This window comes from Megascapheus bottae, chromosome 11 (genome assembly GCF_031878675.1).
Source record: "Megascapheus bottae isolate mThoBot1 chromosome 11, mThoBot2.hap1, whole genome shotgun sequence".
NCBI classification, from domain to species: domain Eukaryota; kingdom Metazoa; phylum Chordata; class Mammalia; order Rodentia; family Geomyidae; genus Megascapheus; species Megascapheus bottae.
Window position 1 is genome coordinate 49011076 of NC_143519.1, and position 16747 is coordinate 49027822.

The window sequence follows — 16747 nt, forward strand, 5'->3', positions numbered from 1 at the left end:
AGATGAAGTCAGACTTTTTTGTTTGTTCGTTTTCATTTTGCCTAGGCAGGCTTTGTGCTCTGATCCTCCAGATTTCAGTGCCCTAGATAGTTAGGATTACAGATGTGAGCCACTGAGGACCAGCTTCTGGGTCTGCTCCTCCTAAACTGAGCTCTCTCACCCACAGTTCTACCTGGTCCTCTAATTGTCCACCTACGTTTCCTGGCATATCTCTCCCACAGCTCCATGGCCACTGCTCAGACATGGCCCCCTAGTCTAGCCATTGTATGACTATGCTTAGGTCCTTCCTTCAGCTGTAATACACTATATACTGCTTATCTTCGTAATGCTAACATTTATTGCATTATGGATTCCTGGAAGGCTGAGATACATTTTAATCTTTATACCTCTGCCTGAGTAAATTGGTAAAAATGGACACTGGTTACTGAATGACTGGATGGATGCCAGCTAGTCGTTCATTCTACCCACAAAGACCACAGTTGTGATATACTGCTATTTATGTGTTGTGTAGATTTCTATAATAACCTGGCAGGCTTAGCTTCCAAATTGGTTTTGTTTCTGTAAAACTGCTTAACCTGCTCCACCACCTGTGTGTGGTTTCATCCTTGTGGTTATTGACTATGGCATCCTAAGGTGACATCATATGGTGACTACCACCTATTGGTGGTGTTTACCTTTAAAAGCTCAGCCTCACTAAAGGTCAGGGCTGCTCTCTATCAGCTCTAAGGGGGAGAGTACATGCTGGGCTGCTATTAAAGTGACTCCTAGCTGGATTTACTAAGTGCCGCTGACTCTATTGCTGGGGTGTTTAGGGTCCCCCCAAATGGCTGGGATATTAGAATTTCCTAGAGCACCATTACTTTTGGTGACTGGCTTTTGAGAGGAGGGTACTTGCTTTTATTTATATTTATTTGCTATTTATTTTTGAGCCACTACTTGACTGTGCACTGTCCCTTGGGTTTTTTGCTCAATGATAGCACTCTACAATTGAGCCTCAGCTGCACTTCCATATTTTGGGTGGTTAATTGGAAATAAAAGTCTTATGGACTTTATTCCCTGGGTTGGTTTTTCTGAGAGAATCCTTTTTTATTTTTATTTTTTTGTCGGGTGTGGAGTTTGAACTCTGGGCCTGGGCGCTGTCCCTGAGCTCTTCAGCTCAAGGCTACTGCCCTAAGCCTTGGGCCACAGTGCCACTTCCGGTTTTCTAGTGGTTAATTGGAGATAAGAGTCTCACTGTCTTTAGTGCCTGGGCTGGCTTTGAATCGTGACCCTCATATCTTAGCCTCTGAGTAGCTAGGGTTACAGGCATAAGGCATGGTGCCTGGTGTGAATCCATTTCTTTTGCATAAAAGTTCCTGTTTTGACCTGCTGGCTTGGCACTTGTTGATTATTCTGCTAAGACAATGTCTGCAAATACAGAAAGAAGCAGAGGATATGAGTAGTTATGACATCCTGACTCTTTAGACTGTCTAATCGTGAGCAGATTGTGAACCTGAACAGAGGGCTTGAGTCTGTTGCCTTAGGAATAAATGAGGAGAAACTTGCTAGTTGTGCATGTGTTTAAATCAGCTTTATGGAGATATAATTTACATGTCCTAAAGTTGACCTATTTAAAATGTACAACCTTGGGCTGGGAGTTTGGTCTAGTGGTAGAGTGCTTGCCTAGCATGCACGAAGACCCAGGTTCGATTCCTCGGTACCACATACATAGAAAAAAAGCCAGAAGTGGTGCTGAGGCTCAAGTGGTAGAGCTCTAGTCTTGAGAAAAATCCAAGGATAGTGCTCAGGCCCTGAGTTTAAGCCCAGGACTGGCAAAAATAAATAAATAAATAAAATGTACAACCTGATGATATCCATAATATATGAATTGAGCACCTTTATAATAACAATAAAAGTAAAACAATGCAGAACTTCCCCTGCCCCTCCCCAAGAAAAGCCTGCCCATTAGCTATCACTCTCCAATTCCTTCTTCCTGGAAACTCCTTATCTAGTTTCTATGGCTATACGTTTTAAATTTATTGTCATAGGATCCACATAACACTTGAGCATTCCCTTGGGTGAATGAGGATAAAAATAAAGTTTAGAGTGCCTTTTGTTTCTTTCTGGTGCGTGTGTGTGTGTGTGTGTGTATCGGTTTGGGGACTTGAACTCGGAGCCTGGGTGCTGACCACTCAAAGCCAGTGCCTTACCACATGAGCTACACCTCCACTTCCACTTTGTGTGTGTGTGTGTATGTGTGTGTGTATCTCCAGTGGCTAATTGCCTGTTGGGCTTCCTTGCCCAAGCTAGCTTTGCACCTTGATCCTCAGATCCCCACCACCTGAGTAGTCAGGATTCCAGGCAGGCAGGCAGGTTGGAGCCGCATTTGCAGCAGCTTTGATCTGACATCTCCATGCAGTCACTCTCCACCTCCCATGTTCTGTGACCTTGTACGAGTTCACCTGGTTTAGTTCTTGTTTCATAATGAAGTTTACGAGGTATGTAAGGGCACCTTCGGGCTGAAAATAATCAAACAGAAACCACCTCGAGCACTCTCGCTGGGCAATTCCGCTAGTCTCCATCCGAGGTAGACAGCAGGTCCCGGGCTTGGTAAGGCGCATTTTGATAGAGAAATCAGATTTCACACGAACGAAAGGAGAGGAGCCACAGCCCCCCCTGCCCAGGGCCCTGGTGAACCTATTTCCTCTTTTTATTATTTTTTTTTCCTCTTTTCTCTTGGGTCATCTGTTTATCTCTGGGTTGGCGAAGCAGAGGGCGAAACCGCAAAGACCCGGCTCGGCGCGCGTGCGGCTGCCCGGGCGAAGCCGCGCCCCGCGCGGGGACCCCGCCCACCCCGCGCGCCCCTGGAGAGGGCGGGCCCCGCGCGGGGCTGCTCGGCGAGGGGGGCGGTCCCAGCGGCGAGGGGCGGGGCCGGAGGTTGCCGCAACCAATCGGCGCGGCAGCCCGTCCGGACGGGGGCGGCGGGGAGGCCGGCGCGGGTGGGGGGCGGGAGAGCTGCGCGGCTCGCCCGGCCCGCAGGGGGCGGGGTTCCACTTGACAGTGGCGGTCGCCCGGCAGCAGAGCCCGGGTGCAGTCAGCCGGCAGAGCCGAGCGCAGAGAGAGCGCGGCGGGCGCAGGCGGCGGCTCAGCTCCCCGGGGCTTCAGCTCTGCTCGGCTCCAGCGAAGTATCCTCCGGCGGTGGCAAGCGCGGTGTGGCGGGGATGCTGCGTGGTTCCTCCAGCGCTGCTGTCCTGGCCTCCTCCTAAGGTACCCGAATCCGGCCGGCGCCCCACTCCCCACCCCGGAGAAGTGGCTTTGTCAGGCGGGCGGCTCCCTGGACCGCCGAGGGTGGGTGGGTGGGTGGGTGGGGCTGGACGGGGCCGCGCCGTACGTCCGGGCCGCTTTCCCGGGGAGGAAGAGGGGGAGGGGCCTAGGGAAGCTGGGGGCGGGGGGGGGGGGAGGTTGTGTCGCTGGGTCCCCAGCCGCGGCTGAGGGCACCCCCAGTGTCAGAGGGGTTTTGTTCAGGGAGAAAGTTTGATGTCTAGAGTTGGAAGAGCTGGACTTGATGGATGGTCCCCGAGGTCCCCGCGCTGTCCGAAGCCGGGCAGAGCCCACCAGGCCCGGCGCGCCGAGCGTTGCACGTGGACGCACGAGAACTCGGGTCCCTGTGGGAACCCAGAACCTTGCTGGAGGGAATGCCTCTGCCCTCAGAGCTTCAACGTCGCAAGCCAACCGTGCTCGCCAATCAGCTGTCCTCAGATCCGCTGTGTGCTAAGGCGCCCTGGTCACATCTGTTCGAGCTTGAAGGGTTTCTGATTGCCACCTGCTTTGAGTTGCGTCTTCTCTTAGTGTCTTAGTGCTGGGACAGGTGCTGTGGAACTCAATGAAGTGGCTGGAAGTTAAGGCCCGCCTATTAGGGAGGGGGGGATGGCAATTGCAGATTATGAAGAGGTGTAGACGTTTTGCCTTTTGAAGGGAGATGGAAGTCAGGTGCAGGTGCCTGTAATCCTAGCTACTCTAGAGACTGGGATATGAGCATCAGGGTTCGAAGCCAGCCTCTGCAGAAAGTCTGTGAGATTGTTACCTCCAATTAACCACCAGAATGTTGGAAATGGAGTTCAAGTGGTAGACTACCAGGCTTTAGCAGAAAAGCTAAAAGAGAGTAGGAAGCTCTGAGGATAAGCCCTGGTATTGGCACACACAAGAAAAGGAAGATGTGTTACATGAGCAATATTTGCTTTATACAATTTCCTGTAATGTAGAGGACTATTGGTTAGAGCTAGATGTGTTTTATTCATCATGTATGTGCCTGTTTTATTCATCATGTATGTGACATGCCATGGAGACAGCACATGCCTTTCCAATTAGAAAATCTAAAAGTGTTGAATTCTGTGTGATTCTGAATATTACACATCTGGCTTCTCACATTCTGTTCTCATCAAGATACATTGACACACAACTTCATAGTATCCTTGAAACATCTTAGTCAAGGGCATTTTCATTCAGGTCTGTTGATTTTATGTCTGTACACTATAACTTACATATAAGATGTTGCCCTGCTTTAACCTAGTAGGAAATCTAAATATGGCACTATATGCTATCACTACTAGCTTGTTGTATCAGATCCCTTAATAGATTGTCTTTTGTGTGTGTGGGGGGGGGACATCACTGCTGTGTGCACATGGCTTTCTCTAGACCCCCCCAGCTGCTCCATCTCCATGGGTCTAAAGGAATCCTCTGGACAGGTCAACCCCTCGTTCTTTCAGCTAAGTCAGTTTCAGCATTCTCTTCCCTGGCACTTAAGGAGCAGTCTGTCTTCCCTCAAGCACCCAAGGCTATTTTAGAGCAGCACTCGGAAGTATACCCTATTAGCGGGCAACAATATATCCCAGGCTGGCTTACACTGGCTTACACAACCTCCTGTACCAACTTGGAGGGAATTCCTCATATAGCGGTCTACTTAAGAGAAAGACAGCAAATAAAGTCACTGAGGAAAGTAGTATTAGAACTACAAATCTGTGAATTCCCCACTTATGGCTGACCACAAGTGTAGGACCTAGGAACAGAAAGCAGGCCTCCACCATAGTGGGGAATGCCACATATACGCTGTAATGTAATGTCTGCGCTATTGAAGTATGTGTTCACCCTGTAGAAAACATTTTACCTGTTGTCTTGATCATACATGTGGCTGCACATCTACTTCTGATTAGGTGTGCGCATATGTATATATATGTGTGTGTGTGTGTGTGTGTGCGCGCGGGCGTGTGTGTGTGCGTGCACATGCAGGAAACTGAGGCTTGAACTGAATGCTTCATGACTTTTCACCCAAGGTTGGTGCTCTACTATTTGATTTATGCCTCCAGCTTCAGCTTTTTGTTGATTCATTGGAGAGAAGAATCTTATGAATTTATCTCCCTAGCTGACTTCAAATTGTGATTTTCAGATAAAAGCCTCCTGACTAGGATTGTGCTGGTTAGCCACCCATGTCTGGCCCTACTTCCAATTTCATGCCCAGGTGATTTGTTTGTCCAAACAGCAATAAAACTCACCACAATTGAGTCACAATAAGCTTTGAAACTGTGCCTGAAAAATGGTATTTGTTTTATAAAGTTGTTGTTTTATCATTTCTTTTCCCTTTCTGTGTGCTTATGTGTGTTTCCTTTTTCTATGTTCTCTCTCCCTCTCTCCCTCTCCCTCTCCTCTCCTCTCTCCTCTCTCCTTTCTCCTTTCTGTCTCTTTCTCTCTCTGATTCTAAAATGATTTAGAATACTAAGCCAAGCAAGAAATTTATTCTTGTTTTTGTTTGTGTGGGGCTTGAACTTGGGTCCTAGGCTTTTTTGTTCATGGCTAGCCCCAGACCACTTGAGCCCCAGCTCCACTTCCATAAATAGGTTTTTGAACTGTGATCATATACTGTCTGGAAGCTTGTCCTTAATGCTTGGCAAATTGTTGCTGTTCCCCTGGTATTAAGAATTTCAAAGTGCCCTGTGTATACTTTCAGATGACCACCCCGTCTGTATTTCACTCCTTATTTTAAAAGTAGCAGTAGTAAGGCTTGAGTGGAAAGCAGAGCCCAGCATCCGTGCTCTGTAACCCTAAACTTCCAAGAAACCAGAGCAGTGCCAATTAAATGGGGAAAGTAGAACATGAGTTTTGCACATTGTCACATGCTAGCCCCAGAATGGAAAAGGTGCCAGAAACATGGTTGGGATGCTAGTTAACTGGACTTCTTCCAAACTGCACTATCGTACCAAATGGCTAACCTTATACATTCACCTAAATTGTGCACATGGCAACTTCAATGTGTCCAGAATCCACAAACTTCCACTCTGCAATCTATTTTTTTCTCTCAAACTTCTCAGTTAACAAGATGTATCTTGTTTTTCATGTTTCAGAAATCTAAAAGGTCACTATTGGTAAGACATGCTGTTTTCATGTTATCTAAGAAAAAAGAAAACCCTGCCAGCTTTATTAAGACATACCACTTTCACACTGAGCTCTGATACTATACAGATAGATTAACACTGGTCTTTCATGGCTTGTGAGTTTCCTTCGTCTCTTCCATGGGTCTTGGTGCTTTTTTTTTCCCCCTGCATGTTTGTTTGGTGGCATTGTTTGGATTGTAATGCACAAGGAGTATCCAGGAATCTCAGTAATAGACCATCACATAGCTTCATCAAAGTGTTTCTTCCTTGAGTCTAGTAAAGCCGTTAGACCTTATTCTGTGAGGAATTACAAAGATGCCAATCAAGGGTGAATGTTTCCTTTAGTCATATAATGTTTATGTCCTGCTATTCTTCATTGCCTCCTTGCAGGGTCAATGCATAGTGTTATCCTTCTGAAAACAATTTAAATGCAATTAAGCTAACACATGCAGGTTCAACAACAACCATAACTTCATAGAAGTTAAGAAAACAAATGAATAGCTGTTCCTGAGTTTATGCTTATGCAGAGACATGATGATTATACCATGAATACATACAATTTTCATAGAGCAGTTGAATACCATTGATACTAAGACACATATTGACTTCAGAGACTCCATATGTCTGGGCCTCTGTTTCCTCATTGCTGCATAGTCAGCACAATGCCTTTCTCAACAAAGCACAGGAGGTTGGGTAAAGATGCCAGTAGAAGAAATGACAAACACACTCAGTCACCATCTTTGACAAGTATCTGAGGTGAATTAGCACTACCAGAGACTCCTGTAGTTCATATATGAAACAGCTGGACTTGCAAAGAGACACAGAGTTGCCATTCCAACAAAGGCATCCTGACACAGATCTGTCGCTGCATGCATTCAGTTGGCTTCCTCAGGAGAGAATAATTGATATGGACAGAGGGTCATCCCCCCGTGTGCCTAACTACAAATGACACAGTTTTTACATGGTGAAAGACACAACAAGAACAGAGCTGGTTCTTCTTTGTACTAGGAATAATTGTTAACTTAGTCTTTGGGTTGTATGTTGAAATAATTTACTTGTAATTTCTCTTACTACATTTTATTGACATATGCTGGACTAACTAATGTAGATGCCAAAGAAAATGTTTAGATCCTGTTTACTGAATACAAAGAGGAGTTTAAAGAAAACTAAGTCTTTAATTATGTGACATTGACACGGATTGTTGGTATCTGGGATACAGGATAGTGTATGTGTGTGTATGTGTGTGTGTGTATGTATGTATGTATGTATGTATGTATGCATGCATGTGCATGCGTATGTATGCATGCCAGTGCCGCTCCTGGGGCTTGATTTCAAAGCCTGGGTACTGTTTCTTACCTTTATATGTTGTTGTTGCTCAAGATTCATGCTCTATCTCTAGAGCCACAAGACCACTTATAGTTTTCTTATTTGATAATTGGAGAGAAGAATCTCATGGACTTTCCTGCCTGGGCTAGCTAGCTTCAAAGTATGATCCTCAGATTCCTAAAGGATTACAGCCTTGAACACCCGCACCTAGCTCTAAGAGTTGTTTCGGAATTGGGTGAGGGATCAGGGAACAGTGCAAACAGGAGTCTTTAATATGGCTTTGGTGGGAAAGAACAGACCAGGCTGTGTTAGGAAGGACTAGAGGCAGAGGCCCTATGCCTAATGTCCAGTACCGGTGCTGGGACAATAGCAGCCTCAGATGTGAGAATCTGGTGAAGTGGATGGTGGGCTGGGCTCTGGGTTGGTTTGTTGTGGGAGAGTCCTTCGTCTCTCCAGGTAATGGGCATCCCTGAGAGAGCAGTCCCTCCAGGTCACCAAGGCCCTGTATGTCCACACATCTGAATATAAAAAATAAAACGTAGTTAAAACCTGAGGATGTTTGCACATAGTCAACGACGGAATTAGGCCTTGGGATATTTTGAGTTCACTGTCAAAAGAGCAGGGGCACCTAACTCAAGACCTGACATCTGCACTCATTTGGTAAACATTAATTAAATCTGAGTCATGGTGCCAGATGGCCTGACCATTCTGACGTGCAGCCCTTGATTGATACAGTGGCCAGATGTACAGTGTTTAGAGAAAAGGAAAAAGTGAGAAAGTGTGTATTACATGCAGGGTATCCAGATAGTGGTTAAACCACCAAAGATACAAAAGGACTTAAGACAATATTTAAGCCTTTGGGAACATAAATGAATCTGTGCACTGGTGGCTAATCCCTACCCCTATAATCCTAGCTCCTCAGAAGGTTGAGATCTGAGGATTACAGTACTAAGGTGGCCCAGGCCGGAAAGTCTTTGAGACTCTTACCTTCAGTTAACTACCAAAAAGCTGAAGATGTGGCTCAAGCTGTAGAATACTAGCCTTGAGCAGAAATAGATTAAAGACAGGTACTCAGGTATCTGATTTCAGGGCCTAATACTGGCATATGTACACACACACACACACACACGCACGCACACATTATTTAACCCATGAGCAGATATTCCTTTAGCTAAGAGATCTTAAAATCTACTCATTAATCGTATTTGGGATAATTCCTTATTCACCTTGCTTATGTAATGAGAGTAAGTCAGGAAACATGAAAATTACATGCAATTTTTCTAAAAACTACATGCAATTCCAGAACAAAATTGGAGTTTCGGTATCCATTATGCAATACAAATTCTTGCTTCTAAATGATGAATCTCAACAATGTGAGATTCACTTTTCTTCTTGACTGTGTGTCAATATTAATCAAATAAATCAGATGAAATGCACACACTATACACATACGACATAATGATACTGGCATGTGGTGGTGACAGATCTGGGCATAGGGTAGTCAAGATGTCCCCATGTTAACTGTGACAGAGGGAGGCTGTGAGTGGAATGGATGTGGGATTAGACCCAGGACATTACTCATAATGATAAGTGACTGGCCTGTGTGAAGGCTACAGTGTTTGAGCTCACTGCAAGGTAAATTAATGACTTCTTGTTAGGACAGCCTCGGAACTTGTCTTTATGTGGTTGGTTAATGCGTAGAATGCTTTTACAGTCCAAGTCTCTCCCTTAAAATTGTGGTCAGGCACATTAAGAAATAATAAAGCCAAAATGGGAGGTCAATCTAATGACCTAAGCGGGAGGGGTAACTCCTTGCTGGGGTTGCCTGTGTGTTGGCAGACACTTGTACCTTGAGGCTCTCTGGACACCTCTTCTCTGCTTAGTGTGCACTGATGGCCACTGAGTATCTTTGCTGGTGCACAGCTGCTCCCCCATTGTTTCTAAGCAGACACACAGCTCTTTAAAGTGACAGTGTTCACTCAGTAAAGCACTGGCTAATGAAAGCATTGCCGAGGGCTTGGGTTGTGAATGTGAGTGTGATCTTGGTCTACACAGCCCTTGGGCTTATCTGTACCAACCCAAGAGTATATGACCTTTTGGCCTCTTATTCCATATGTACATTATACCCAGCATGAAAATAGAGTATTGTGTCAAATGGAATCCTAGGCAGAAGTACTCATAAATCTTTGGCTTCCTGGAGAATTTTTCTCTGTGTTGACACTTAGAAGAGGGACCCCAGAAGGATGGTGGAGGTAGAAGGTAAGAGATAAGGGGCAGCCTTCCAGGGGTCATTTTAAGTATTTATTTGTGTTTTAGTTTTAGCTATAGCCTTTATGGATTTAAATCATTTCATTTGGTGAGGTAAAGAATGACTTTTATCCTGGCAACTGAGTGAAGTAGCTGAAAAAATGAGTCATGAGATTTTTACCTTGAAAACTGTCAATACACAAAGGATCCCAAAGCATAAGTGGTAGGATACCTTCTTAGTAAGTATGAAAGATCTGAGTTCAAATCCACTATTGGGGGGAAAAGCTGCTTTAAAAAACAAAAAACAGGGGGCGGGAGTTTGGCCTAATGGTAAGAGTGCTTGCCTAGCATGCACGAAGACCCAGGTTCGATTCCTTGGTATCACATACATAGAAAAAGGCCAGAAGTGGTGCTGTGACTCAAGTGGTAGAGCACTAGCCTTGAGAAAAAAAACCCAAGACAGGGCTCAGGCCCTGAGTCTAAGCCCAGGACTGGCAAAAAACAAAACAAAACAGAAGTGGGACCTTGGCTCAAGGGGTAGGGCATTAGCCTTGAGCTGAAGAGCCCAAGGACAGCGCCCAGGCCCAGAGTTCAAGCCCCATGACCCACCAAAAAAAAAAGGAGTCTTAAAGGTGAACTTGCCCTAAATATGTATCATAAATGACCATTATTACAATTTTATGAAAATCATTTTTAAAAACAATATAGTCGCGACTTCATGCTTAAAATTATTTAGATCACTTAGCTAGTGTATGATGACATATGCCTGTAATCTCCGCATTCTTCTGGAGGAAGGAGGAAAAAAAGTTCAAGGCCTGCATGGGCCACATAGCAAGACCCTATCTCAAAAACAAATATTATAAAAATAAGCAGTAAGGCATCAATTAATAACATTGTTACAGTGAAATGAGTCCTGTACTTGAAGTCAAGGATTGGACACTATCCCTGAATTTTTTTTGTTTCAGGGCTAACACTCTACCACTTGAGCTATAGCTTCACGTTTAGCCTTTTTTCTTTTTTTTTGTCAGGTGAGGGGAGGTAGATAATTGAAGATAAAAGTCTCACAGACTTTCTTACTTGGGCTGGCTTTGAATCCTCAGATCTCAGTCTCCTGGATCTCAGTCTCAGCTAGGATTACACGAGTGAGCCACCCTCACCTGCCTTGAGACAATGTTTTGAAGAAACAGAAAAAAATAGAATTTGGGCCATAACCAAATACTGTAATAGATTTTAGATGTATCACAGCATTAAGTTTGTGTGGGGGTGAACAGGGAATGAAAGCAAAGAAATTCATTTATCTCAGTTGTGAAGGCAATTAATATTTTTTCCTGAATATTCGTGACATCTTCTAAAAGAGATAAAGAGAGGGGAAAGGCATGAAAAGTGAAACATCACACAGCAGTTTTCTAAAAGGCAGAGCGGCCATGTGAGGAAAGAACATGAGGAATGGAAAGTTATATAACGCAAGCATGCAGAAGCAGAACGGGTAGGGAGGAGCAGAACAGAGATTTGGAACATAGATAACAGATCTGATGTCATCACAAAAAGCTCCAGAGCTGAAAACATACACTCAAAATTGCCACCTCATAAACATGTAGTTGTGCTTAAACCAAAAAAAATTACTAGGTGCTGATGACTCATTTCTATAAACCTAGCTCCTCAGGAGGCTGAGATTGGAGAACGATACTTGGAAGCCAGACCAGACAGGAAAGTCAGTGAGACTTTTATCTCCTATTAATCATCAAGAAAAAAAAAAAAAGACCATAGGTAGAACTGTGGCTCAAGTGCTGGAACATTAATGTTGAGTACCAAAGTATCCAACCCATAAATTTAAGCCTGAGAACCAGCAAAAAAAAAAAAAGTAACAATAATCTGGAATGTTAGAATTTCCTGTCTGTTGACTTCTTTTTCATATGTTAAACTCAGACACAAAAATAACAGTAACACTCCTTGAACCACCATTAAAGAGAGTACACTGTAAGGACTTTAGAAATCATCCTCTGTCCTTTTTACATTTGTTATTTTTCACATTGGGTCTCACATTTATGTATAGACTGGCCCGGGCCATGATCCTTCTATTTAAGCTTCTTGGGTAACTGGGTTGGCAAGTGTATACTACCACACTTACTAGTGGACTAGCCTTGAACTAGCCCTCCTAATCTCTGTATCTTGAATAACTGGGATGATAAATGTGAGCCATTGTGAAAACTTTATTTTGTTTGCATTTTATGTCTTTCTAGATCAAGGGTAGGTGCCTATGGCCTGGATTATGTAAGGCCCTCAAGATCATTGGTAAACAACAGGACAGACATAAATGATTCTTGTGTCTGCTCAGCTGTCATCAGATATCTCCCTGTCTGGATAAATTATTTCATGCCAGTCTGGGCCTTGAACTCAGGGCCAGGGCATTGTCCTTGGGCTTTTTCAAGGGTAGAACTCTACATGTGAACCACAGCACCACTTCTGGCTTTTTTCTGTCTATGTGGTTCAGTTACCACATAATTGAACCCAGAGCTTTGTGCAAGCTAGACAAGCACTCTACCAGTAGGCCACACTATTGGCCTATGTGGATAATGGTTTATGGCCTGAAAATAATGTTATAAATATCCAAAGGACCCTTGTAATATAAAAGGTTCCCCACCCCTGCCATAAGTAGAAGTTTAAATCAATCTAGATTTGTTTAAATCAACCACAGACTTCAGGTTGGATAGTCATAATAACAGTAGGGATTCAGTGATTTTGCTTTAGCAGTCTCTATAACACATACTATTGAAAATAGTATCAACATTTAGTCTGTATCCCTAAGAAGTGTTTACTTGCCCCTGTTGGAGCTGGAGGTAAAACTGACGGTGAGCATTGCATAGAATACTGCAGACATTCTATGTGCCATGACTTTGCTAATCATCAGAACACTCAGGATGGGGTTTGTAAGGATGAGGAGGAGCCTTGGCTACACAGTCAGCACCTCCGGGCCACAAGTTCTGCACTGTCAGGTTCAACCAGCATTGGATCAAAAATACTTTGTTTTTAAAATTTAAATCACTTATATTTAAGTTTTATGATGGTGGCTTATGCCTAGAATCCTAGCTACTCAAGAGACAGAGAGAGATCTGAGGCAGAAAAGTCTGTGAAACTTTTGCCTCCAAATTTTGGCTTCATAATCCCAAAGTGGTGATATGAGTCAAATGGTAAAGCCTTGATCAAAGAAAGCTCAGGGCCAGTGTCAAACTGAACTGCATTGAGTTCAAGCCCCAGGACTGGAACTAAGAAAGAAAAAGGAGAAAGGAATAGGAATGGAACAAGGATCACTTCTAGATTTAACAAGCCAAAATTTCTTGTCATTAGTCCCTAATACAGTATTGTAACTATTTATATAGTGTTTATATTGTGTTTAGCATTAAAAGTCATCTAGAGATAAGTTGAAGTATATGAGATACTGTATGCATGTTCTTTTTGGAAGGAGCAGTCCTGGGGCTTAAACTCAGGGCCTGAGCACTATCCGTGGGCTTTTTCAAGTCCAGTGTTCTACCACTTGAGCCACAGCACCACTTGCAGCTTTTTCGATGTATGTGGTATGGAGGAATCAAACCCAGGGCTTTGTGCTTACTAGGCAAGCACCCTACCACGAGGCCATGCTCCCAGCCCCCTGTAGGCATGTTCTAATGTTAATCTATGTTCAGAAGACTTGAACATATATGGATTTTGCCACCCTCAGGGGTCCTGGAAACAATCTCCCAGGAAAACTGGAGGGCGATCATACTGAATTTGTGTCTAGCCTAGAAAGACCCACAATTCAGGCTGGTCTGGATTTGCTGTCCTTCATTCATTCCTGACTAAGGAAACCAGTGATTGTTACAGACTGTAAGGCTGGGGTCACCCTAAGGATTTGGCATTTTTTCTTTGTGTCCTTTAATTCAACTGTTGTCGGGAGGGGGGGGGGTTAGCACTCCTTGCCTCCTGACCTGCAGGAAGGGCAAGGAGAACACGCCCCGACTAAGATGAGACCGAGAAAGGTTAGGGCCAACTGGCTGCCTTCACCCAGCCCTCCCTCTCCAGAGGAAAGACACAGACACGCCAGGGAGACTGTCACAGCAGAAGCTCGTTTATTGGGAAAGTACAAGGGGCTAAAGTAAGATGCAGGAGTCTATCAGCATAAAGGTGGGCAGGACAGGGGGAGGTAGGTGCGGTCAGAGAGGGCAGTGGAGGCCAATCCATGGATTCCAGGTAGCCTTATTTTACATCACAAACCACAGCCAAACCTCCCAACGAGGAGACAGGCAGGTTGGATTTCCACGAGGTAGGTCTTTTACTCTTGATGTGACATGCCCCACAAACTGTATTATAGATCCTGTTGTTTATGTTTTATGGTTTAGCAAACTGAAGAATAAAAGGGTTAGGTATTTACCCTAAAGTCCCTGATAGGCAGACCATGGATTTTAGCACAACATGGCACGTGACAGTGTATAATCATTACCTGGCCACCTTAGCTTCCTCGTCTGTCATGTGGAGCCATTTGTACCTACTGGACAGATGTGTTATAAATTTGTATGCTCATTTGCCCAAGTAGTGTACCAATGGGAAATTCTTCTTGCTGTTCTGGTTGCTTCTGGCAATAGCTGTTCTGTAATGGTCTAGTGAATGTTGCAGGCATATTATCTCATTCACCTCATGGGACTGTCACTGAAGGCACTCTACACTCTCCCTCTACTGTCACAGACCTGCAGTGATCCTTTCCTAGCCTCCACAAGGCCAGTATAGAATTCTCTCTTCTCCCATTCCACATGTCTTTTCTTCCTTGCATGGAGTGAGTATATAGGTGGGAGGCTTTAGAAAGAAGGGGTTGGAGCAGCTGTGTTCTCTGCTGGAGGAGACTTCACCCCCTCAGTGGAGAACAGTGGGATTAAGTCTACCAAAATAGAACAGGAAGAAAGTTTCCCTTCAGTACTCTGATGCCAAGATTGGGAACCAGTATCTCTATTTGTTGTCCTTTAGTTCTGGATACATTATAGCTAACCACAAAAAAATTTCTAGGTTTTGCTGAGCCACTGATGAAATATAAAGACTGCATTTAGTTACAGGCTCTGTGATAGGGAAAGTGGTTAGTTAGCCTCTTTTATACATTCTTGAAAATACATTGTTGTTAATGAAACTTACATTGTTATCTCTTTGGCCTTTCCTTAAAAGAAATCATGGAGCACTTAGGATTTATATGAGGTTAGTTGCTTTTTGTTTGCTTGTTAACTTTATTTTTTGCTCAAGGCAGGGACTCTATCACTTGAGCTGCACTATTTCTTTCAGCTTTTTGCTGGTTAATTGGAAACAGGAGTCCCTTGAATTTGTCTAACTTTGAACCAGGATCTTCCAGTCACAGTCTCTAGAGTAGGATTACAGGCATGAGCCAACAGTGCCCGAGCAACACTTGGGAGATTTTAGAAATCAACTTTCATATTGTTCCTTTACTCTCAAAAGCCAGACACCATGAGTACATGACACCTGGTTAATTCATCTATGAATACACTTAAAGATGTCATTGAATACTTATTAAAAATTAATGCCCTGCTAAATATACTTTTTTCGTATAAATAAGTTCTGTTCTATGAAGAAAAATTTAAAAGACTAGAAAAAAATAAGCATCATTTCTAACCCTAACTCCTAAATATAATCAGTATTTGACTTTTTGTATATTTCTTCCCACATTTCTTTTTTCATATGTGGGCATATTATTTACAAATTTGATATCTAATATACTATTTATACTATTCTACAAGTTTTTCCCTGCCCCTCATACTGGAGTTTTAGTCCACAGCTTCAGACATGCTAGGCAGGTGATCTACCCCAAATCCTATAAGCTGCTTCCCTCCCCGCCCCGTAGTACTATGGGAGTTTGTCCCAAGTATCTTTCCATGTAGTAAACAGTTACATTGATTTTTTTCTAACTAAAGTTTACTAGAGAAAAAAATACAGCAGAGAGAGATCATGTGCATAGGGATGGCTTGGGGAAGATGGCAGTTTAGTCTGTGCCTACTGTTTTAGCCATTGTCAGCCTTCCCCTTCATTACAGAGCCATAGATTTCTTTTTCTTCTTTTTTTAAAAGACAGACCTTGGTGTTTGTGCTTTGAAACACTAAAAAAAGCTGTTTCTCAGCCACCAAGGCTAAAAATGGTACTCATCACTATCTAGGACTTATTCCATGCCTTCAGAGTTTTTCTGTGGCTCAAGCTTGGCTTCATCTGCTAGGCAGGAGAGCTGTACATCCCTACTCTTAATTCTGCCTAGATTATTATCAAGAACTACATCTGTCTTACTACATCTATGAACTACAGAAAGTCTCAGAGTTACCCAGATGGATCTGATGTTGAAATGCAAATGAGCTCTCCTCCCTTACGTCTTCTGATAAATGAATGTCAGGAGACTTGCCAACTGATCTTCTAAAATCAAGCCATTTGCTGATAAAAACTGCCACTGTGAATGCTGAATGGCCCCCTCCCCATTTTATAATTTCCATTTCTGCAGCTGGCTCTCAATGACGGCTTCTCCTGGGAGCCCGGATGCTAAGGATAATTGAACCCCACAGATAATAACCAAACTTCATGATAGCTTAAAGTTCCCCATCCATCGTGGCTCACAAAAGCACTGGTTTGAGTTTCTCCTTTTATTTGCCCCTGGTTAGTCCCTCTCTCAGAGCCTAATGAGCAACCTAATGAGGTGCCCAAAATTTGATTACTAGAGAGACATACAGAGCTATCATCTCTTTCCCTTCAGTAACTGT

General features: G+C 43.8%; 1 protein-coding gene across 1 annotated transcript in view; it reads left to right on the plus strand.

Moving 5' to 3' along the window:
* Positions 1-3080: 3080 nt before the first annotated feature.
* The window catches only part of Fry (FRY microtubule binding protein), a 444403-nt gene continuing 430736 nt past the window's right edge, over positions 3081-16747 (plus strand). The window contains exon 1 of the mRNA XM_090342230.1: positions 3081-3246. The gene's annotated coding sequence lies outside the window, so the exon portion shown is untranslated. The remainder of the gene's footprint in view (positions 3247-16747) is intronic.